Raw genomic sequence first — 24,249 nt, 5'->3', positions numbered from 1 at the left:
ATTATTTTCGCCATTTGGAGTAGTTTTATTGGGTAGAAATGAGATTTTCAGGGAGTGTGAGGAGGAGTCTGGAAAGAAACTCGGTGTCGGCATTGGCCTAATCTTACTGAAAGACGCCAAGTAGTCAAATGATTCAACGTCCCATCCGACGGACGGCGTGTTCCAATTTGAAGTGCTGTCCACATGGCATCCCAAAAAGAAGACGGGATACCACCGAAAAAAATTCTCTTACCACCGGAATTCGAACCCGTGCCTTTGAATCGGGAAGTCAGTTAACGAGCCGATTCCGTACCAGAAATACCAAGCATAAATCATAAATTGTATCTTAATTTCGCGAAATCAAATGCTAAACGTTTGTCTTTTACAAATTAGTTTTGAAGAAAGTGTTTAGTGTAAGTCATTTGCCCAGTTGCTCAGAAACAAAGAATGACCACGGGGAGAAAGAAATTGAGTTATGCAGGAGACAGGGGCTAACCATCAGCAACACTTAATTTAGGCACCACAAAAGGCGTAGTTGTGCACGAAAAATGCCAGGTGACTCAGGCAGGTATCATTTAGATTATATTATGGTATGGCACAAATTTAGGAACAGCGTGATCAGCACACAGTCAACCGGGAGAATGTGCTGACTCTGATGACAATTTAGTAATAATATACTGAGACGTTCGATTAATGTAAAAAGATAAGACACGGAAATGGTTTAGGAAATGGAATGTAGAAGTATTAACAGGAACTACCAAAAAAGATTATCAGTAGACTTGAGAGAAGATCATGAGTGGTGACGAAAGGTAGTCGGGTGCCATAGAGAAAAAATTGTAATTTTTCCAAAAAGGATATTGGAAGCCAAACGAGTAAAGAAAGGAGCAATATTTAGCAAAAGAAGTAAACCGTGCATTACGGTCGAGATTGATTAGAAAGATATGTAAGATAAGGACAAGGATGATCTTAAACTCAGTAAGGGGGAAGAACAAAGAGTGAAATAATACACTGAGACGTGAAACAGCAAACTAGAACAAAAGAACCGCGATAGAAGATGCTGTGCGAGGATATGGAAAGTTTACGAGGGAAGGGTTAAATTGGTGCGCCATATAGCGCAACGCTACCTCATCTTGATGGCGAGATTAAAATGGAATTCACAGAATTGAACTAAAATAAAGCAGAGGAGGTTGTCAACGCCTTCACTGAACTACTAAAAAATTCAGAAAATCGTGAGAGGAAGAGTATGTATAGAATAATTCATAGAATTGAAGAGGAAGGAATTTGGCCGGAATATTTCGTAGGATCCGTGTTAACTGTTATCTCAAGAAGTGAAAAGGCCAGCATATGTTAGGACTACAGAACAATAAGTTTGATCTCACTAGTAGCTTAAGTGGTTCTCAGTATCGTCAACAAGAGAATGGAGAGCAGGGTAAAGGAATACTTAGGGGATGATTAGTTTCATGAGGGGAAGACGTAAGCATGACGCCGTAGCAGTAATGAGGTCACTATTAGAGAGGAACATAGAATACAAACCATAAACGCAGTAACCATTCCGAAGGTCGGTTTGGTAGGTGATGGTAGTTTTCACCCAGTACTAGGCCTGACGAGGGGTGATATTGACACATCAAGATGGGGGGGGAGGCAGTTCCTTTCCCTGTGCCGGTTATGGTTTCCCAGGAAGATCTGGTACCCGATAAATCACATAGCTTGGGTGGAGCTGCAGCTGCCCAGAGAGGCTTTCCGGGGAATCGAACCCGGAGGGGATCGAGATGGTGCGGGGGCTAACGTACTGGCTTCCCACCCAGTGGGCGCGGGTTCAAATCCCGGCGGTGTTGAATATTTTTCAGAGGTATCTCGATCCCTACTTGAGGTGCTTTGTGGAGGGCACTTTGAGTGAGTACGCCGTCCGTCGGATGGGACGTTAAGCTGCGGACCCCTGGGCGCCTTTCGTAAAGAGTAGGCCAATGCCGACGCTGGGTTTCTCTCCACCCTTCATCCTTTCCTGTCCATCCCCTTTGGCGCAAATGACCTCAGTTGTCGGTCGCCTCCCCTCAAAACTACTACTACTACTATCGAACCAGGGCTCTCCGGTGAGTAGTCCAATCTCTACCCCTGGACTACCGCGACCCACCATTCAGGATGTATTTGTCTATTTCGTAGATTTCGAGAAAGAGTTAGATAGAGTGAATTGGGTGGAATGAATAACAAAATAGAGGAGTAGATTGAAGGGATAGAAGACTAATCCGCCACCTGTACATGTGCCAGACTGCTCAGGTACGAGTGGGGGACGGAGATTGGGATTGGGCGGGTAGTGTTAGGAAGAGGTGTAAAACAGGGTTGTCCAATATCACCGGGGCAGTTCAACGTACAGGCCTATGTGGAGGAAATGATTAAAGCAGCATGGGAAGAACTGGAGATGGGAATGAAGTCCGCGGTGAATTCATAAAATTCCTACCTTATTCATCTTTATATGCGAATTCATTTTTATTCCTCATCCATTGTTTAAAAAACAAAGAATATGGATTCCGATAAACACCGTATACAATGTAGCGTTGGTTCCATAAATAACAGACTTTTAGAATCACATGGAAATCATGACGAATTATTAAATAGTCGAAGTAAAATTCTCGTTTGCTTAAATTTTCAAACTTCGTTCGTATTACTTTCCCCTGCAGGATATTTAGGTTCTCTGTTGCTGGCAAATTATAATATACTTACTGAGGAAGACTATATATTAAAGATGCAGATTCTAAGACGTTAAATATATATTGTTATTTTTCAAATTGACTCGGCAGCTGCGTCTAGGGATATGATAACAACCTGAAGTAAGAGCCTCAGAATATAAAATAAGTGTGATATACTCGTATAATCGTAATTATAGAGTCCTAACGTTTTAAAGCCTGTGGTGGGGATACGTTTTGAGTACAACTAACTAGTATACATAGAATTATTATAATTCCACTGGAGAAAAAAATTAGTTAATGGCAGGAGTGACTTCAATCTCTTCACAAGAAACGATGTCATATGGAGAGATTGATAGGAGTTCAGAAATTGGTGTCAGAAATACAAAATGCGTGGATGACAAGGAAAAATCATCTCCTTAAATATCGAGAATGTATTGGTTCCGTTGTTCATCTACATTTACATAATATCCCGCAAGTCGCCGCAAGGGCGTGTGGCGGGGGGTGTTAGGTCACCATCCGTAAAAGGAAACAAAACCAGATGTAAAATCAACACACATGCAAATCTACACCCACAGTGGCGTATACATTCATACAAAAATCCTTTCATTCTACGCACATGCAAATGCTATCATCTAAAAAATAATTGCACCTTAGGATGCAGCAAGAAATTCATCCAATAACGTGCAGGCTAGAATTTGAGAAGTAAGTAGGCGAAATTCCGCTACCACATGGACATGCAATATGCAACGGTTTCCTCCCCCAAGGACAGAGGTAGGGAATGTGACCCAACGCTGCAGGTGGCGGGAGGGTCCCCCCACAGAGAGAGACGAGGGATGGAGGGATTGCTAATATGTGCTTTCTTATATAAGTTAGTCAATTATAAAATGTATCTTTAAGATTATTTACTTATCTTATGCTATACCAATATCAGTCCTTTTAATTCAAACGAAGTGTGAAGTTTTTTTTTCTAAGCTGAAAAATCCAGGCCTTTGTTTTTAAATTGAGTATTTTTTTATAAGAACGCCATGTTATTTTTCTTGAGTTAACCATTCACATACTGTTTCAGGTGTTTCACGGATGATTTGTGTCACACTAATCTCGACCATATCTGGCAAATTCACAGCCTCTCTGCGGTGCAATTTCTGCGTTTCGCGAAATGAGACGCTTTTCTTCGTTATAGCCTTATTCTTGAAAAATTCACATGTCCTTTGCTTTGCGCACAAGTTAGATTACCTTTTTTGTGACCATAAAAAAATGAATTATATTTTTTTCAGAAATTTTTTAATCATGCCCGTAACGAAGAAAATATGACAAAATAGAGTAGTTTTTATACTCGATATACTGGACTTTCTTTCCAAGAAACAGATATAATAATGCTTTCTTCAGAATAAGAAATCCCATTGCGCCTTCACTGTTGCTCTTGGGTATTTGCGTGTCCTCTCATATGAAGTGACGGGTAAATGAACGTCCCTCGTGTTCCCGGTACAAGGGAAAGCTTAGAGGTGAAATATATCACGCCACAACTCACAACTTACATCTTTTTGCTTCCATATATACTTTCCAAGAATGAGGCGTTTGGAGATAGAGAATGATAAATGGAGAAAGACAAGGAGTTCAAGATGCGTAGTCCCATCGATAAATCCCCTTCAAGGGACGGGATGTTCTTTTGAAAAATTATTCCGCACTTGTGCTCCTTCCCAACCGAGGAAATTCCAGGGAATCGTCCGCCAGAGAGGGAGAGAGAGAGGTATAAAGGGTGGTGAAGGAAACATACAACTGTGATCTCTTGACTATCAGGAGAATCGCCCGGGGCTCTTCTGGAACCTGAGTTCTCGTGAATAAAGAAAACGGTTTTGCACATCAAAGTGCTCCTCCGCGTCCATGATTCTGCGAATGTTTAAAGGGCTTGTCTTTACCAAAGGTCGAAGGAAACAATTCTGGCAGTTGCGTATTTCAAACCTTTTTTTCTATTAAGCCAACAATTCTTTTGCTTTTTTTTTATCTAAAAAGGGAGTTGAAAATACTTTGATCATATAAACATAGATGAAGTGCGATTAATGAAATAAATTTACATTCATTCGGTGATAAAATTCTTTCCGACAAAGAAAACAATTTAACGTTGTAGAATTAAATGAAATGTTAGCATTAAAATTTTAAAACGTAGATTGTTGAGAGAAATGAAAAGGAGGCAGGAAAGATGGATTGAGGTCGCTTTGATTGGTGATGGGATGCTGTAGACTTTGAAAGAGAGGAGGAAGTTGGGCAAACGAGGAAGGAGTAGGATAAACATATTTGACGGAATGAAGGGAGGAAAGAAGTATGTGGAATTGAAGAGTGGCTTACTGCAGTGTCCGATTTCAGGTTGTTTTATCTGTTGGTGGAGGCAAGTAAATGTAAATTTGTACCATTATTTAGGCAATGTTCATTCCAAACCTACTCTAACCGGTAGAACGTCAATGTTTAAATCAATAAAGCTATGGATATGAATGAAATATGCCGATGAAAGCAATGTTATAGGCACGCCCTGCGTGATGGAAATTCTTTAAGAAATTTATTTCAACTGTAAACGTTTAAAGAAATAGTTTCATTACGTAATAAATAAAACGTAAATAAAACTGGAAAGTTTGGCATTCATATTAATCGTGAAGCTGAATAATAAACTAAGTTATACTATCCCCGAATTTCCGGTCCCAATGAGTAGTGAGTTTATGTTGCGGTGAAATCATATGCTATCAGGTCGACAAGGACTACTGAACATCTGGCAGAATTGATATTAACGTACAGAGACACCATCTCTCTACTCCTACCCCTACCCCTAGACTGAGCAACCTCTGAGTCTTTGTAAACGATACCTACTTTCCATTAGAGAATCAAACGTCAACCGGTCTGAGAGAAATGGACCCATAGACGAGGAGCTTCACAGCGTCAATTCATAATGAGTTACTTAATAATAACGGGCTGAAAGGCGAGAAAAACATATAAACTGTATCCAATAGGCATTTTTCTATCGTGATCTATTGATGAATCAATGATTGCTCACTCCACGTCTCTACCTCTTTAAGTAAGTGATTATACCTTCAATCAATAGCGCCATATATTTGATACTATTGAAGGAATTTTTTGCAATTTGGCAGTTTTCCAGGTGGTAACATACATACAATGTACATTCATGCATAATATTTCACATAAACCCTTTGCATCTTCCTTAACTATATTTAATTTGCTTGGAAAGGGTTCGAATAGTTCTGCTGGTAAGTTGTTCCAATCAGTGATTTATTTGGTTAAAAAATAAATTTTTTATAAAAATTCTTTTCTCCAAACATTCCACATTGTACTTATGGTCATATCTTCATATACAGGAGCACCTGGTGTTTGGCCAGGAACTCGCGGACTCGTAGCGCGTTGTTGCAAACAACTTGGGCACGAGCTTGGCACACAAATCCCTCATCGCTAAATCTTCAATAAGAATGCAAAACTCAGCAGTAGACGACAAGTTCAGTTCATTAGCAACCATATTGGTACTCAAACGACGGTCAGAGTTCATTAATTGCCGAACACGAGCCACAATGTTGTCGCTTTTGCTGGTTGAAGCTCTTCCCGACCCTCCTTTAAGGCGTTTAACCACCCCAAAACTTGTGAGTAGGACAGAGCAGAGTTCCCGTAAGCCTTACTAATATTTTTTTTAGTTTCCTCAAGAGATTTTTTCAGTTTAGCACAAAACTTAGTGATCGCGTAACGTTGTTCGATCGTCGATTCCATTTTTTCGTGACACGGTCGGCGAGCAGAGGTTTACAATAACCGACGTCTTGCCGCTTTCGCAGCTTAGAGAGCACTGAGACCAACTTTACGGCAAATCTCGGGGTCCTTTCCACCTACTTCGAATAGTTTCATTCAACCTAGACCAATAGAAGCGGCGTGGGAAATTTAATTGCATTACTTTTGGAACTCACCCTGTAAAGTTAGGATATTGTGGCAGGCTGTGGTGGAATTAATGAATATTTACACAGAAACGAAAATTGAGGTCGAACTTATTTTACGATAATTTTCATCACAAAAAGTAAACTTTCTAGATATCCTCAGGTGTGCATAAAATAATTTAGATTGGGTAGTCGAGTTTTTTTGCAAGAGGATCCGTCTTCGATGCAAAGGAAATGAGATGAGTAAGGGGAAGAGGATTATTATTTTAATTGAGAGTGGTAGTCATCTGAAGTTAGGTATCCGCTTTTCTAAGAAATGCGAAGGTTTTAAGAGGCTAAAGTCACTAGACACAAATATATAATTAAAGTTATTCAGTAAGTTTCATTAAAATTGTTTTTGACATTTCAAACTTTTACTAAGTCTGCCTTTTGACTCGAGGAGTTCTGGATTTCTGTTGGAAGAGTGTGAGTTCTCCCTGATTCTCTATGTGAGTTAAAGGAATCTTTGAACCGTCTCCGGTATGTTTCTTTAACATGCTTCCATAAGCACGCCTTGCAACATTCTTTAGCACGAGACCTTTAGTTGCACTTCGTCGTACTTCAGATTTTCATATTTGTGTTTCGTCTTACAAATTAATTTGTATTAACTTATTGGGGTACACACAATTATTTTAAATTTATATCTAAGAAATATTCAGCAATTGAATTGATAATACATTGTAATAGATTGTTTCATAATCAAAATTCGGTTAAGTAGTACTTAGGTAACTGGAAAATCAAGTTATTTTGAAAGTAGGTTTCCTATTCAGTTTTTAGATTTTAAAATCGTTTCTGAGGAAAGAATTATCAGAACTCCTTGCTGATGTAATATGCTTTTAGGCACTCAAACCTCTTCGTAACATAGTTCTTAAACTAGCTAAAAATGGAACGCTTCAAGTTTTCAAGGCAGTGGAGAAATTCGCGATTATTATAGAGCTCCAAGCTCTTGTTTTTAGTTAATACTATCATTTGTACATGATTTATTGCAATGAATAGGTCTAAAAAATTATAGCTTTCCTATATTATTTTTCAATACGGAAATAAATGCTTAATTTGATTATTCATGCTCTGGAGAAAATTGCCTAATTTTCGACGATTATACCCAAATGCCCATCGACAGAAAATATTGAGAGTGTATTAATATACACATATTGGATATAAAAATATGCCCACGAATATTTAAAATAGTTTTTGAAATTAATATCTATAGCTACCATGCTTAAGTATACTTAAAAGTTTTTAACGGTGGTGAGGTAATGGATTGTTGTTTTCAAATAATTTAGGATTTATTAGAAGAGTATTTGGTAAATATGATGAAGAGGTCAAAGAGTAATGTCAGCTTTCAGTGGTTAGGCCTCATTTAGAATATGCTGCAAGTATATGGGATCCTCATGAAGTTGGATTTACTGCCGGATTGGATCGCGTGCAGCGTAGAGGAGCTAGACAAAACGTCGTTATGATAAACTTAGTAGTACATTCAAAATATTAGAGCAGCTAGGCTGGGATTCACACAAAGAGCGAAGGTTAAATCACAGATTCAAGCTCTTGCACAAATTGGAAGGATATCTCATTAGCAATGATGTTGAAAATGTATAATTACTGCCATCTGACTACAGTAGGAGAGATAGTGAAAATAAAATTAGAGAGAATACAGGTACCTGTAAGTGTAGAACAGATAGATACCAGTACCTGTAAGTGTAGAACAGATAGATTTAACATGCCATTTTTTCCACGAACGATAGGGGATCGTATTTCTATTGTCCGACCTCGGTAGTGTCATACGTATTCGGGTCAAAATTAGTCTGGTGTGTATTCACACCAAACAAAATTAAATCCAGTCAAAATTAGTCTGACGTGTATTCGCACGAGACTTCTTTTGTACTCCGAGTAAGTACATACCCTAACGGTGCCTTGCAGGGTACTAGATGACTAACTAAATGACTAAGAGTAAGCTAGAACATGATTTATAGAATTTAATTATGGAAATATATTTCGGATGAGATCGCGTAAGAATAAAAGTTGGTGCACCTTACTCTGATTTCAATAAGAGATGAGGAAAGAATGGCGTTTCGTAGGCAGTTGCTTTTGCTTGATACACTATGATGCTTCCTTAACAGGAGATCTTAATGGACAACCCTTAAAACGCAATTAAGAAAATTTCCCAGGAATCGAAGCGCGATCGTTTCGATCATGGGGGAAAGAAGAGCAATGCACTTTTCAGCAGAAAGCGGATTGTTTTAATAAATGGTGACTTGCGATTCAGATTGGGTGTCACATTGGTATCACATTGGTGTCACATTGGTGTCACATTGGGTCACATCGGTGTCATTATTGGGATGTTTTTTGTCATGGTTACTTACAACAGCATGAATATTGACAATGTAACATGCAGCATGAACAGATGTACAGGGAAACGCTGGGAACTTGTAAGTCGATATGTATGAAGCGTAACTGTCAGATAATTAATGATTATTGATGGTCAAAAACTTATTGTCAGAGATAATGCCGGTGTATCTATGTATGTGATCCGCAAATGCCTATATATTTAATAGAGCCTTCAATGCGACTCTAGAAAATGCACTGTACTACTGATCATGGGCAAAAAAGGGCATGGGAAATGAACTCCTAATACTAAACCTTATGAATCCCACTGAAGTCCTGGTGAATTTGTGATAGCTATAAAATAACCTAAACTAACGTGAAAATATTGAAATGAAATTATTGACTTTGTAATTCCACACACTTTCTTTAAAAACACGACCCAGAATTCGACGTTGAAGGTCATCATCAGACCTGATGATGACGCTCAACTTCGAAAACTGGGTCGTGTTTGTAAATGAAGTCTGTGGAATTACAAAGTCAATAATTTCATTTCATTTCAATATGTTATGCAAATTCCAACAAGCTACGCTAGAAGCAACAAACTTTAATTAACGGGAAAATGCCTATGCACTAATATAAAGAGAAAATCTGAGTGATGTGCATTTAAAGTCAGCTTCAAGGCGTGCACATTATTACACTATAGTATCCAAATAATATTTCAAATTCCAAAATTTTTCGTGATGCATGTTTCATAATGAGCCTTGGGAATGCGGTTTCCGGTGAATTACAAAGTAAACATCGAAACAACAGTCAAATACGTCATTTGTAATTTGTCACATTAAAGACATAAAAGACTAAGGGTAATGGTTACTTTGCTGTTGTTGCGGAGGTATAGAGTCGTTTAAAAATATAGTTTTTCTTATTTAATGTAATGATCCGAAAACAACCTTTCTGTTCTTTTACATCGGGTTCTCAACATGATATGGATAACAAAGAAAATCGCAACACCTGAAGCCCGAGGTGGAAGAAACTCACCTTAGGAGGAATTCAATACGCGACCTCTGGGTCGGTAGAAGGCGAGGACTAGGCCATTATCCCTCCGTAACCAGGGTTGGAAAACAAAAGGGATTATGGCAACTTTGTTTACATTATGTTTATATCGAGAGTGAGTGGGCACGTACGAAATAATATGAATGATAAATATATAATACCCTCTCAGGGAATTTACGTTATTATATTACATTTTTTTGACTGTAAACATTCGTGCGAAAAAATGGTTACGCTCTCGGATTAGTTGCAAAAAATTCAAAGCTTTTAATAAATGATTAGTCACTTCAAGTTACCGTTTTCTGTCACCTCATCGTCATTTTTATTTCTTAAAATTACCTTTGGTTGGTTCATTATAAGATATGCAGATTATACAATACGTACTATATAATATAAATTGGAGAAATATTGGAATTTTCATGAGGACACGAAATTGTTTTAATGACATAGACAAGAGTGATTTTAACAAATTTCGTGATCGACTCCAGAAGCAGCGCGCGTAATTTGAATTCACTCAAAAAAATATACTAAAGCGCACTAATTTTAGTGGTTATCACCTTTCTTCAAATGTTATGGGTTGCAAAACCAGGATATAGAGCGAAATTGTGCAAAAACCGCACGAGAAAAATCCAAAAAACTGTGTTTCCTGGGAAATTAGCTTAATTGAGCGTCAAGGCCGATTGAATGAGGAGAAGGTGGCAGGAGAGTTGAGGATAGTATTCGGTATGAAATTACTCCAATATCCCCATCCGTGGATCATTTAAGTTGTAATTGGGCTCTCACAAGGGTCATAGGAAGCGATAAAAAACAGTATGTTATTTCGCCTAGGCTAAACTACCGCGAGTAACGATATTATTTCTTTGTAACGACTCCTTTGTCAAAACGATAACTAGGGATAATTAGGTAATTGATGTATGAATAATGCGTCACTTAACTTTATTTGATATCACGCAAACAGTTTAAAGTGCATAATATAACGCTGAAATAAGAATTTTTGCTGACTGCTCAAGGAAAAGAAAAACAATAATAAAACCGCTATTGATTTGGCTACAGTTTCTTCCAGTTGCATACATGGTACTAATACCAATATTTATGGCATTCCAGAAAAGCCAAAACTCCACGATCGCGTGTTTCGGGGATGAAAACTTAAGTTTACCTCTGAAGTAGGAATCCCATCAGAAACCCATTCCCTTTTTTACGATTACCGATTGCAATTATATCCCTTGCCATTATGGAGAATGGGATTGCGATTATTGCGATTTTGGAGATCCTGATTTAGGCGATTGTGATTATGGTGGTGCGATTATGGCTATATCGATTACGGAGATATCGATTATAGCAAATGCGATTATTGAAATTTCGATTATGGAGATAACGATTTTGACGATATCGATTATAGCGATTACGATAATAGCCATTACGGTTAATGTGATATCTATTATTGTGATATCGGGTAATGTGATTTTATTATGCGATAGTTTGAAGATTAATTAAAAATCCCCCGCGAGAGAGAGACGAGGTGATAGAAAACAATCTCATATCAGCCCCGGAGACTAATGATTCTTTCTTGGCGTAAACGCACGCACTCACGCACGGACACTGACACCTAATCACTCCCAAGTCTCCGTCAATAAATGGGGAGAGCGTGGCATTCCGTCGAGAGCGAAAGCGTGCGAGGCATCGAGAGATGGAAGTTTCCTTCGCCGCGGCGCGATTAATCATTCGCACTCCGCCATTCGGATGGCGTCCGGGTGCGCTTGCGGGCTTTTCCGGGAACTCGACCGCCGGGGGGGGGGGGGGGGGTAAGGGTGCTTTGGACACGCCCGGAGTCGTTACTCGGAATCACAGAGGGAAGGGCAGTGAGGCGGGGGTAGACTGATTGCGCTCGGGAACGACCGCATGTAATGAGATAGAAAGTGCGATAGCCCGGAGGAAGGAGGGAGGGATGAGAGGGAAGTTTCGCGTGTGAACCTGCGGAGAGAACGGAGCAAATTAGAGGCAGTACCAAGAAAGGGGGTGAAGCCCACCCCATTGCAAGTTAGCACCGCCCCAGTCTGTAACGACTCCCTATGGGAATTGATGTTTGAGTCCTGACGGAAGATTTGGTTTAATTTATTTTTGGTTTTATTTATTTCATACGAGAAGTTTCTTGGAAAGATTTTGGATCCTTTGTCAACGACATCATACGGCCAGTGCTCTAAATTTACCCACAGTTCATTAAAAACATACATAGATCATTTCATTGTTAAATATTTCTAAATAGTTAATACTGAATTTAATTTCAGATAAGTTTCGACACATTATATTATTTCAAACAGATATACTTGCTCAGTATTAAGCTACCAAATATGAAGTAAATAATGAAGGATCCTCATTATAAAACAATCCTAAGTTATAGCCATACTACGTAAAAGTATTTAAAAGTAAAAGCAATCTCAAGTTTACTGGTACATATGTTAAACATTGACTATTATAAAGAGTGGGGATGATTAATACCTTGAGTGGAGATGTTAAGAAAAGAGTAGGAAAAATTGAGATAAGAAGTATAATATTGTACGGTGCGGAAAGTTGGTCGTTTACAAAAGAAAAGAAAAGTTGATTCAAGGTGTTTTATACGTGCATGCCCAGAAACATTAAGGTTAAATAGACCTTGGGAAAAACTGACTAAGGACAAGCCATGGTAGGTTGCTGGGAGAAATAAAAAGGGAATAAGAAAAGTGAATACAAGGTATTTTGACTGGCCGCGGAACGTTTAGAACTTTTAGAGAAGGGCGGATGATATTTGGCAATCTATATGGGAATTAATAGCCTAAATTTTGAATTAAATTTACTCCTTCTTCCCTCGGACAATACGGGATAGCAACTGTAGGGTTATTGATAACTAAAATTCCACTTTCCACCCACAGCGTCTAGAGAATAGTTAGCTCTACTCAATTGCATGCGCTTTCACTGACCTCGTGTGTGTTGTTGTCCAAACCCTTTCTTTCCGCATGACCTCATTAGAATTCCTTTAAAATAATCCATTGCTATTCACAATATTGTTAGTTCTGTCTTTATCTTTTTAAGGATCCCCTTCCATCCCTAGTCCCTCTCCGTGCGAGGGGGCCCTCCCTCTGTCTGCAGCGTTGGGTCACATTCCCTACCTGTTTCCTTGGGGAGGAGAGCGTTTCATGTTGCATGTTGATGTGGTAGTGGAATTTCGCCTTCTATGCTTTTCATGTCCTAGCTTGCGCGTTGTTGGTTGGATTTCATGCTACATCCTGGGGTGCAATTGTTTTCCAGTTGATGGTACATGTATTTGCATGGGTGTAAGTTGAATGGGTTTGCATGCGTGTGGAATGAAGGGATTTTTGCATGAGAGTGTGCGCCACTGTGAGTATAGTTTTTCATGTATGTGTTGTTTTTCCATGTGGTTTTGTTCCTTTTTACGGGTGGTGACCTAACACCCCCCGCCACAAGCCTTTGCGGCGGCTTGCGTGGTATTATGTAGGTGTAGAAGGGAGCAGGAAAGTTTAGGGAACTATAATAGGGTCGATTGTAATGCTTGGTGGCGTATTGAGTCGTGTGATGATTACAAATCTAGCACACCTCTAGGTTGTACAAGGGCGATTCGAAAAGTAAGGTTTCCTATTTTTTTCATTAAAAATCAACTTTATTCTCCACTTTGCGTACATTTTTGGAAAGTTTAAGCATTTAACTATTTTTCTAAGTAGTTGTCTTGACGATCAATCACTTTTTGAATCCTAATAAGCAGCTTTTTAATACCGGCGTCGTACCTTTCTCCCACCGCGTCGCGAAGCCAACTGACGACTGCTTCTCCGATTTAAGTTCATCGCCATTTAGTGGAAGTGTACAGTGAGACGTGTATGGGCATCAAAAAGTGCGGAAGTGGTGCAGAGAGTTTTTTGATGGCGTCCACGTCCACGTCCACGATGAGCAGCGGTCGGGGCGGCCGAATTTGCCGGAATCAACGGTGGTTCCAATTGACGAGATGGTGCGACATTATCTGGAGAATTACCCTTCATTAGATAAAGGAAGGCCTTAATGAAGAGAGTGGCTACTTCTCCGTGCAGAATATTGTGTCGGAGGTCCTCGGTTACAACAAGGTGTCTCACCGAAGGAGTGTGCTTGCATCATGAAAATGCACATCCACATGTGCCACATCAAACGACCACCCTGCTCAATGAATTCGGCTGGGATATCATCGACCACCCTCCTTACAGCCCGGACGTTGCCCCCAGCGACTACCACTTTTTTCCTGCTCTCAAAAAACCCCTTGGATGACAGGAATTCAACTCAGACGAGAAAGTGCAAGAAGCAGTCGTCAGTTGGCTTCGTGACGCGGCGGGAGAAAGGTACGACGCCGGTAATAAAAAGCTGGTTAAAAGGATGAAAGAAATGATCGATCGTCAAGGCGACTATTTAGAAGAATAGCTAAATGGCCAGCCTTTTCTACGATGCATACAAAGTTGAGAATAAATTTGACTTTTCATGAAAAAAAATAGGAGACCTTACTTTTCCAATCGCCCTCGTATGTGTGTGTGTCAAAAATCATTTATCTCAACCGGTTGGCTGCTGTTAATAGTTGTTGAATATTGACGAAAGAGACATCTTAAAGGTTTGGAGTTTCAGCCTCGGGAATAACCATTTTAACTTTTAGTTAAGTTAACTGATAAATAATTAATTAGATTTTTATTATATTACCTGTGATTTGAGTATAAAACAGGAATTCCTTACCTCCTAATGATATGGAGTATTTTTTAAATGAAAACCAATTCCATTTGCTTTTATTCCTTCAAATTGACGTTAATAGAACAGTTACGTCTTAAGACGTTCATTTCTATGGAAGATCTGAGTAATTATATTCGACCCGGATTTATCTCTGTAACAATAAGTGGGGCAGAGAAAGGAAGTGACCATAAGTGAGCGATTAAACTCGCAATAGTGTTTAATATGAAGTGAACTCTACCCTCTCTCTCTCTAATTAAACTCTCAGAATTGATGTTTACTGATGGCGGGAGATTTTCCACAGAGAAATCATTTCATATGACCGGAATTCCAATCTGGAACTGCGAATTTAAAAGTGTTGCGAATGAAGCACATCAATGATTACTTGATTATTGACTTTTTGTAGAGGGTAGTTAATGTAGTTAAAAAATCTTTTGTCAAATACAAATATGAAAAAATAAGTCTTCAAATCAAATCTAAGGAAACTATCGATTACATGATACCCATTAGTTTAATGATATCATTGATATTTTTGACCACATATGAGAAATCATAAGATTCTTGTATGGGTATTACTTTCAAGAAATTTTCAATTGAATATACATAAGGTGATATGGTACAAATGATTATTATTCGATCATCTCATCTAAAATCTTTTGTAGCTTACCCAAATACGCCTACAATTTTCTCATACAAAGATAAACTTCATGAAATGACAATGAATAAGAAAGTATCCGTATTATGAGCCAAGTAGAATTGAAGAGAGGTTTTTTTACGGCGGGGAAACATGGTGTTTGAACCAAAATGATAAACATACCTAGTTTGGGTCTTTTGAAATGGACGGAAAAGAATACAGATGAAAATGCACTATCCATAGAGTTAGAGGAAAGACCGGGAGAAATCTTAAGGAGACAGGAAAGGTTAAAACATAGCACTTCAATTGGAATATTGAAGACTGTGATAGATGGGAGAACGTTAGGCAGACGAGTTTGGAAAAGTTAAAAAAGTTCGGAACGTTGGACGGAATGAAGGGAGCTAGAACGTTAGTTGAATTGAAGAAGGGTTAATTTGAGTGTAGGATGTCGGGTGGTCACGTTAGTGGAGGCAAAGATATGTGGCGGTGTTTAATCTGTGTCCATTCAGAACGTACATAAACGCTAGACTGCTAAAAAGTAGGACATAATAAATTATAGTAGAAATAGTACATGAAGCCTTAATGTAGGAAATTGGAAGGCCCAGCGATGGGAATGTAAGTTTTCAGGATTCTATCCCTATCTCATACCAATAAGCGAGACCTTGACGACTGGTTATAAAAAATTGACAGATTAGATAACTGTTTGATTGACGGAGTAAATCCTTTTCTTCTCTCACATGCATCTCTGCCAAATCTACAGCCCTTCCAGTAGGTGTGTGGTATGTTATTTTAAGTCACCGGCTTTCAGTAACCGAATTGAGGTGTATTCAAGATTAGCGGTTCGTTGCTAGATCCATCAAATATAGTCTTTTCGTTATTTAGGTTTGTTTTTTTTGTGAATTCTTATGAGAAAAAGACGAATTCCTGACACTATTCGTGCTGTAGCCTATCTCCCTTATTTTATCCAAGTGGTCTAATCTGCCGATATAATGAGGGTCCTTTATGATATCTTTGGTGTGATTTGTTCGATCGAGAGTTTTGAACTTTCGAACATCCTTAGTCTTAGTCTTCTCCTTTCGTGTTTGGATGAATTCTCATCGTGATTACTCTACCAATTACGATACGCTCGCTTTCTTATCGTAACATTTCTACACAAAACTAGCGGACCTTCAATCAAATCCTTCTCCGATAGGTTCCAAATACTTGCCGCGTATTCGCCTTACCGCGTAGTGCGGCCTTACTAATGCAGAGTAACACCTCTCTCTTACTTTCCCATTGCATTTTCTCATTAAAATTCTTTTTCAAGTTTCTTCAATGAAGCTCTATTAATCTTCTCAGCGTGTGAACTCTCCGTGATAGGATTTTTGCGATGCCTTACTTGTTCCGGATTTTGTAATATTGTATGCCGTATCTAGAGTCCCTAATTTTTTTCCCATAACGTCATTATTTCGCATTTTTTAACTTTTAATTCTTACCTCTATTCCTTGCACCAATTTCAAATATTATCTGAATTGTGCCTACCACAATTGGAAAGATCACGTACGACAAATCGAACGAAGTGGGAATAAAATGACGTGAAATTCCAATGAACACCAATTACACGACATCTACATCTACGAAATACCACGCAAGGCTCCACATGGGTGTGGGGCAGGGGGTGATCAAACAAGAAACTCTCATGCAAAAATTTTCTCTCACTCTAATGAATGGCTGGCCAAACACCATCATCCCACACATCCTCGTGACAGTTTTAGAAGAAAAACGTATAAGTTGATAAGCACTTAGTTTTGGAGAAAATAAGCGTTGAGATACCCTCTCTGATTATAATGAGTTAAAGAGAAGTATGGAGGAGGAAACGTTAATATCAACCGAGATATGTATTAGGCCGGTCTGAGATCAATTAGGTATGTCCGAAGAGGCGGACGCGTTGTCCACGGACGTGGAGAGTCCGCGTCCATCTCTCGTGGCGCCTTCGAGGAATGCGCAGGCATTAATCTCCTTGGCTGGGTGCGGGCTATCTCAAGTGGGGCGCCTCGCGTGGCGCCGCCACTACCGCGCCTTCACGCGGGACAAGGAAGCGGTCTCCGAACGGGAGGCAGAGAAGGGGAGGGGAGGTTGGAAGGAGGACGGTAGTGACGTCACTTCCTTCGACGTTCCCATCATCTCGAATAGGCCCGCTGGAGTCAGTGTGGGGAAATGTGTTCATCGCTTACATTCGTGCTGAACTTCGCACGCGCGAGAATACAGGTGATTCCAAATCGGTAGGAGAGCAAAAAAAACCTGACGGAAATTTGAATCGTATGCTAAATATTCCCTCTCTAATTGAGAGATAGATAGATTGAGGTCTTTATTTGGGCGAAATTAAGACCTAATGTTCCCTTCTTCCATTTAACCCATCGTCGTATACATATTTTATCAGGCATAACATTTATAATTACATGCATATAAAGAATGATCTGGTACTTTCCCGGCGAATAATGTTTTCCAAGATTATGAGAATGGCGGTTCTATCAACGCTTATACACCGAGCAAGAGCAATATCTGACACAGAAAGTCTTCACAAGGAGCTGCTGCACCTTAAGACTTTCAGGCAAAATGGCTACAGCGAGAGAGAAATCGCCTTGGCTCTAAAAAGGACCGTCAAGCCGCGGGCCTCCACACCGAAGGAAGCCGATCCAAAACCACTGGCAAGGGCGGGTCTACCCTTTGTCTCCACGGTCTCGGGGAAGGTCACGAGAATACTGAAGAGGTACAACATCGACACCTACTTCCGTCCCTGTAACAAACTCAGGGACGAATTAGTAAGGGCAAAGGACCCCTGTGGCCTCATGACCCCGGGAGTATACCGAATACCCTGCGAGTGCGGCCAAGTCTACGTGGGAGAGACCGGAAGGACCATCGCTACAAGGTTAAAAGAACACCGGAGACACCTCAGACTGTGCCAACCTGAGAAGTCGGCCATTGCAGAGCACAGCATCATCTCCGACCACAGCATTCGGTGGGAGGAGACAAGGGTCCTTTGCCGAGAAGAAAAATTCTGGGAAAGATTGACTAAGGAAGCAATAGCGATCCGGCTCGAAAACAAATCCATTAACCGAGACAGCGGATACTCCCTCAGTAATGCGTGGAAACCCATTTTGAGGAAAATAAGGCAAAACAAGAGGGGGAAAGCGTCCGACCAATCAGACGTGACCTGACCTCCCGACCAGACTATATAAGGCGGCCAAACCTGAGTACCGACATGCCCTGAAGACGATGGACGACTCGGCCATCGAAACGTCGGCAACCCTACGAACGTGGACCCGGTGGGAGACCCGAATAATCTTGGAAAACATTATTCGCCGGGAAAGTACCAGATCATTCTTCACAAACCTCTACGGGGAGGAAATTCACCACAGCATCCGGAAACTGGAAGCTTTGCGTAAGGAGAAGGCGAGACTCCTAAGTTCGCTCACCTTTCTCCTGCGATGTCGTGACGAAGAGGCCATCCCTATTTTCGCCGCAGTCCGGTCGTCAATCAACACACCGGCTGCAAAGCGTATCCTGAAGCGGGCAAGCCTAGCTTTAGTCCGTGAACGCATCCATGACAAGAGGAAACACCTAGACCAGTGCGGAAGGAAGTTGATGACGCTTCACTTACGCTTGGCAACCACGCTCTCCCCTTCGGACTGGGAGTACATCGACCGCGCCACAACAGCCAGTGGAGAGTTACTGCTCCACAAAGACACCGAAAGGCAGAAAAAGAAGTTCAGCAGTCTTCCTACTAAAAAATCGGTGATCTCGCCGCTGGACCCAAAAAGGTTGGTGATCAACCTGACGAAAGAGAAGCTTGATGGACCTACGATGTCGGTCCTGTCGAAAGGACTCAACTTCGCTTCAGCTCCCAGTATCGTACCAATCAGTGACTTCGTAGCCGGAATAGAACCTGCCGTCAAAAAGCTACCCGGGGACCTGGCTGAGGAAGTGAGGGCAGAGATCGCCTTGGTCCTAAAAAGGGCCGTTCCACCAAAGCCCAACACCACGAGAGAGGAAAAGGCTGCCGTCCGTGCACTACGTAACAACAAGGCCATCACGGTTCTACCAGCGGACAAAGGCAACGCCACGGTACTGATGACCACCGAGGACTACCGCCATAAGATGCAGGACATCCTACGGGACCAAGCGTACCAGAAACTCACCAGAGATCCCACTGACTCCATCACTAGGAAAACGATCGCTTTGATCAAGAAGACAGGCCTTCCCACAGATGCGGCCAGAAAACTGTCTCCTCCAGCACCTGCTCCTCCTAGACTCTATGGATTACCCAAGATTCATAAAGACGGCGTACCCCTGAGACCCATCGTGAGTGCCATTGGGTCACCCACATACAATTTGGCCAAACACCTCACCGGAATCCTGTCACCTCACGTCGGACTGTGTGAACACCACATCAAGAACTCACTGAACTTCGTTAAAACTTTGGCTGAATTTCGCCTCGAAGAAGGAGACCTCATGATCAGCCTCGATGTGGTGTCGTTATTCACTCGCGTGCCTCTCAAAGACACTCTCAGACTACTGGAAGCCATGTTTGATCGTGACACGGTGAATCTCTTTCACCACGCACTGACTTCCACGTACTTCAAATACGATGGCGAGTTCTTCGAGCAGACCGATGGGGTGGCAATGGGATCTCCCCTGTCTCCTGTGATCGCCAACTTCTTCATGGAAGATTTTGAAGAAAAGGCCCTAACATCAGCCCCTCTCAAACCTAAATGTTTCTTCCGGTACGTGGATGACACATTTATCATCTGGCCGCATGGATCGGAGACCCTCAAGCAGTTCCTGGAGCACATGAATAGCCTGCACCCAAATATACAGTTCACCATGGAGGTGGAGGTCAACAATAGCCTTCCATTTCTCGATATACTCATCCACCGGAGGGCAGACGGGTCATTGGGACATAGCGTCTACCGCAAACCGACGCACACAGACCTTTACCTCAACGGAAGAAGTCACCATCACCCCTCCCAGAGAATGGCGGTTCTATCAACGCTTATACACCGAGCAAGAGCAATATCTGACACAGAAAGTCTTCACAAGGAGCTGCTGCACCTTAAGAAGACTTTCAGGCAAAATGGCTACAGCGAGAGAGAAATCGCCTTGGCTCTAAAAAGGACCGTCAAGCCGCGGGCCTCCACACCGAAGGAAGCCGATCCAAAACCACTGGCAAGGGCGGGTCTACCCTTTGTCTCCACGGTCTCGGGGAAGGTCACGAGAATACTGAAGAGGTACAACATCGACACCTACTTCCGTCCCTGTAACAAACTCAGGGACGAATTAGTAAGGGCAAAGGACCCCTGTGGCCTCATGACCCCGGGAGTATACCGAATACCCTGCGAGTGCGGCCAAGTCTACGTGGGAGAGACCGGAAGGACCATCGCTACAAGGTTAAAAGAACACCGGAGACACCTCAGACTGTGCCAACCTGAGAAGTCGGCCATTGCAGAGCACAGCATCATCTCCGACCACAGCATTCGGTGGGAGGAGACAAGGGTCCTTTGCCGAGAAGAAAAATTCTGGGAAAGATTGACTAAGGAAGCAATAGCGATCCGGCTCGAAAACAAATCCATTAACCGAGACAGCGGATACTCCCTCAGTAATGCGTGGAAACCCATTTTGAGGAAAATAAGGCAAAACAAGAGGGGGAAAGCGTCCGACCAATCAGACGTGACCTGACCTCCCGACCAGACTATATAAGGCGGCCAAACCTGAGTACCGACATGCCCTGAAGACGATGGACGACTCGGCCATCGAAACGTCGGCAACCCTACGAACGTGGACCCGGTGGGAGACCCGAATAATCTTGGAATACATGCATATATTTACATAAATACATACAGACAGACAAAAATTCATTATGCACAGTTTTGCAAATCGAAAATAAAAGGAATATATATATATATATATATATATATATATATATATATATATATATATATGTATATATACATATTTTTTTATATATGGGTCGCGGTAGTCCATTGGGTAGAGCGTTGGACTGCTGACCGGAGGGCCCGGGGTTCGATTCCCGGGCAAGGCACTCTGAGCACCTGCAGCTCCACCCAAGCTGAAGTGATTTTTTCGGGTACCAGGTCTTCCTGGGGAACCATAACCGGCACAGGGAAAGGAACTGGCCCCCCTACCCTGATGTGTGAATTTTCACACGCCGTATCGGGCTTAGTACTGGGTGATCTCTACCATCACCTACTAAACCGACATTCGGGTTGATTACTGTGTTTATGGTTTATATATATATATATATATATATATATATATATATATATATATATTGATGATGTTGAAGCACTCACAAGAGCAATATAACATTTGGACGGCACAATAGAACACAAAGGAAATAGGTAACACTTAAAAGGACACTCACATTGTAGATTGTTTGAGCTTTCGGCCTTCCCCGAGGCCTTCTTCAAGTAAGAATATATATATATATATATATATATATATATATATATATATATACATTCAAACACGAAATCCCGCCAAACGGCGAATAAATATTCATTTATATAGAAACAGATATAAGGAAAAGGGATAGGAACACACATAAAGGACGAACACAATTGTGTTCGTCCTTTATGTGTGTTCCTATTTCTTTTCCTTATATCTGTTTCTATATAAATGAGTATATATATATATATATATATATATATATATATATATACACCACATATATATGTACAAACATATAATAATTAAGGATACACCTACGCATACACATACTAAAAGTAAATGGCAGTGAATAAAGAGAACAATAAAATAAGGAAATTCTAAGCAAAGAATGAGGTTTTGTGGAAATAGCTAGGGAGAGCGTGGCATTCCTCGCCTGGGAAAAACCTACGCAGGAAAACACCCACGAAGGGAAGGGGGGTGTGAAAAACCTGCGAAAACCCTATTAATTAGAGAAAACATGCATATAAATTGTAACATTCATTTTTATATTGTATATATGTTATTAAGTCTGAGAGAGAACTCGAAACTTCCTTGGAGTGTATCCGAGTTCTTCTTCTGCACGAGTGGGTGTTTCCTTGTTCGAAATACGCGTGATATCGCAGGAAATTGCCTTTTTCCTGTTCGGAAGAGAGAGAAAAAAAAACTGCGCAGCGTTTCCGAACTGCGTCGCATTCAAAGGCGGAAATGCGATTCGCGTTCTTTCCCATCATTTCCGTTCGTCATTCCCCCGAAGACGTTTTCTCCTCATTCTTCCCTTCGTTGGGTGGGTCTTCTTCTCAGATAAGCTTCGTTTTCAGCGGGGTGTAAACAGAGTGGAAAAATAAATTTCTTCGTGGCTGAAGGGTGAGTGAGGGTTTTATTTTGTTGCGGCGTTGGTGACGATGTTGGCTATTGCGAGAGAAGAGCAACGGTTCATTACGTCATTTGTGGTGTTTTTAGAATAAGAGAGGGCGAATAGGTGAGGAAGGGAAAGAATGGGGAATGGTGGAGAAGAGGAATGAAAGTGAGACACATCTGAAAATCAATTCTTTTGTGAAGTTTTCCATTTATATAAGATCTCTATTGCATTTATCAGGAGTTCAGTTGTGATATGAAGGTGGTGAGCTCTCATCAATGGACGTGCGGATATATAAGGAATAAAGGCAGATTCAAATGCGGTGATTTAATACCCATTTTCGAAGGGATCGAAACGTCTTGGCATTTTTGGAATAAAGATTCAACTTTACTGGTAACCCACTTAAAATTGCAAACGTATTAGTAGCTTACCACGAGCATAGAAGTATTTGAAGAAACGATTATTCGCCAATCAACCGGAATACAATAGTACCCGAGTCATTGTCAAGAGTGCATTTCTCAAGGCTATCTACCTCCTAACGTATGATCAGTTAATTCTTGAATTCTGTTTCAAACTATTCTTGATACGTTTTTATATATTGACACTTTTTCATTTTTATTTTCATTTCATTCAAGGTTAAAGTCCTAGACACGTCCTGACTCGGTAGAGTACAAAGTTTGTATTAAAAGTATCGGTGAAAATAATTTCCTGACGTATTCGTGAATTGCTGAATTAAGACCGTCGGTTAAGTGTGCGCATGATCGAAGATCGTGTTGGTGTTGATTAGATGGCAGTGCACGCTATCATTACTGCAAATTTGGCGATGCGAAAGATCTGCGCTAAACTCGTCCCGAAGGTCTTGACGGAAGACCAGGAGCAGAGTCGTGTTTTGTATGCAAACCCCTTTAGCAACGTCATCGCGACGATTCCCTAACTCCCTTGCAGTCCCGATCTGGCAACAGCAGACTATTTCCTATTCCCAAAAGAACGAAAAAATCCTCCCTCAAAAATACCATCATGAGCCCCTAAAGTGCCGTCGAAGAAGTTTGGATGCGTACCCTTAAGGACCTTCCGGAATCTGCCCACCAGGGAACCTTCGAGTCAAGGGAAAGCCACGGGTATAAGTGTGTTGACGCTCAAGGGATGCACTTGGAGGAATTTTGAGGGGCACTGCGGAATGTCAGGAATGAATCTATTTTTCCGAAACTTTTCCGGATGCCTATTACACAAACCATGTATGTATAAAAAATATGTAGATTGTACAATTAACTGTTCTCCAATTACAAAAATATGGTAAATACTTTGATTATTACTCGCAGTGTAAATAACTGGTGAAATATTCTTAGTACCATTACATCTAATGCTTCAGAACTAACTTGAGTTCACAAATTACGTATTTTACTTGAGGGAGATTAGGTCAACGCCTAAATAACGAAACAAATTGAAAGTGATTAGCTCCATAATAAGTCCTCTAAAAGCACCCGCATAAGATCGTTCAGGTATAGCTTAGAACTATTAGGTTTAATGAAAAGTTAATTTCTATAAAGAAGTTTAGAA

The sequence above is a fragment of the Hetaerina americana genome, unplaced genomic scaffold, assembly GCF_022747635.1.
Source record: "Hetaerina americana unplaced genomic scaffold, ioHetAmer1.1.p SCAF_44, whole genome shotgun sequence".
Classification (NCBI taxonomy): domain Eukaryota; kingdom Metazoa; phylum Arthropoda; class Insecta; order Odonata; family Calopterygidae; genus Hetaerina; species Hetaerina americana.
Note: the sequence above shows the minus strand (reverse complement) of the source record.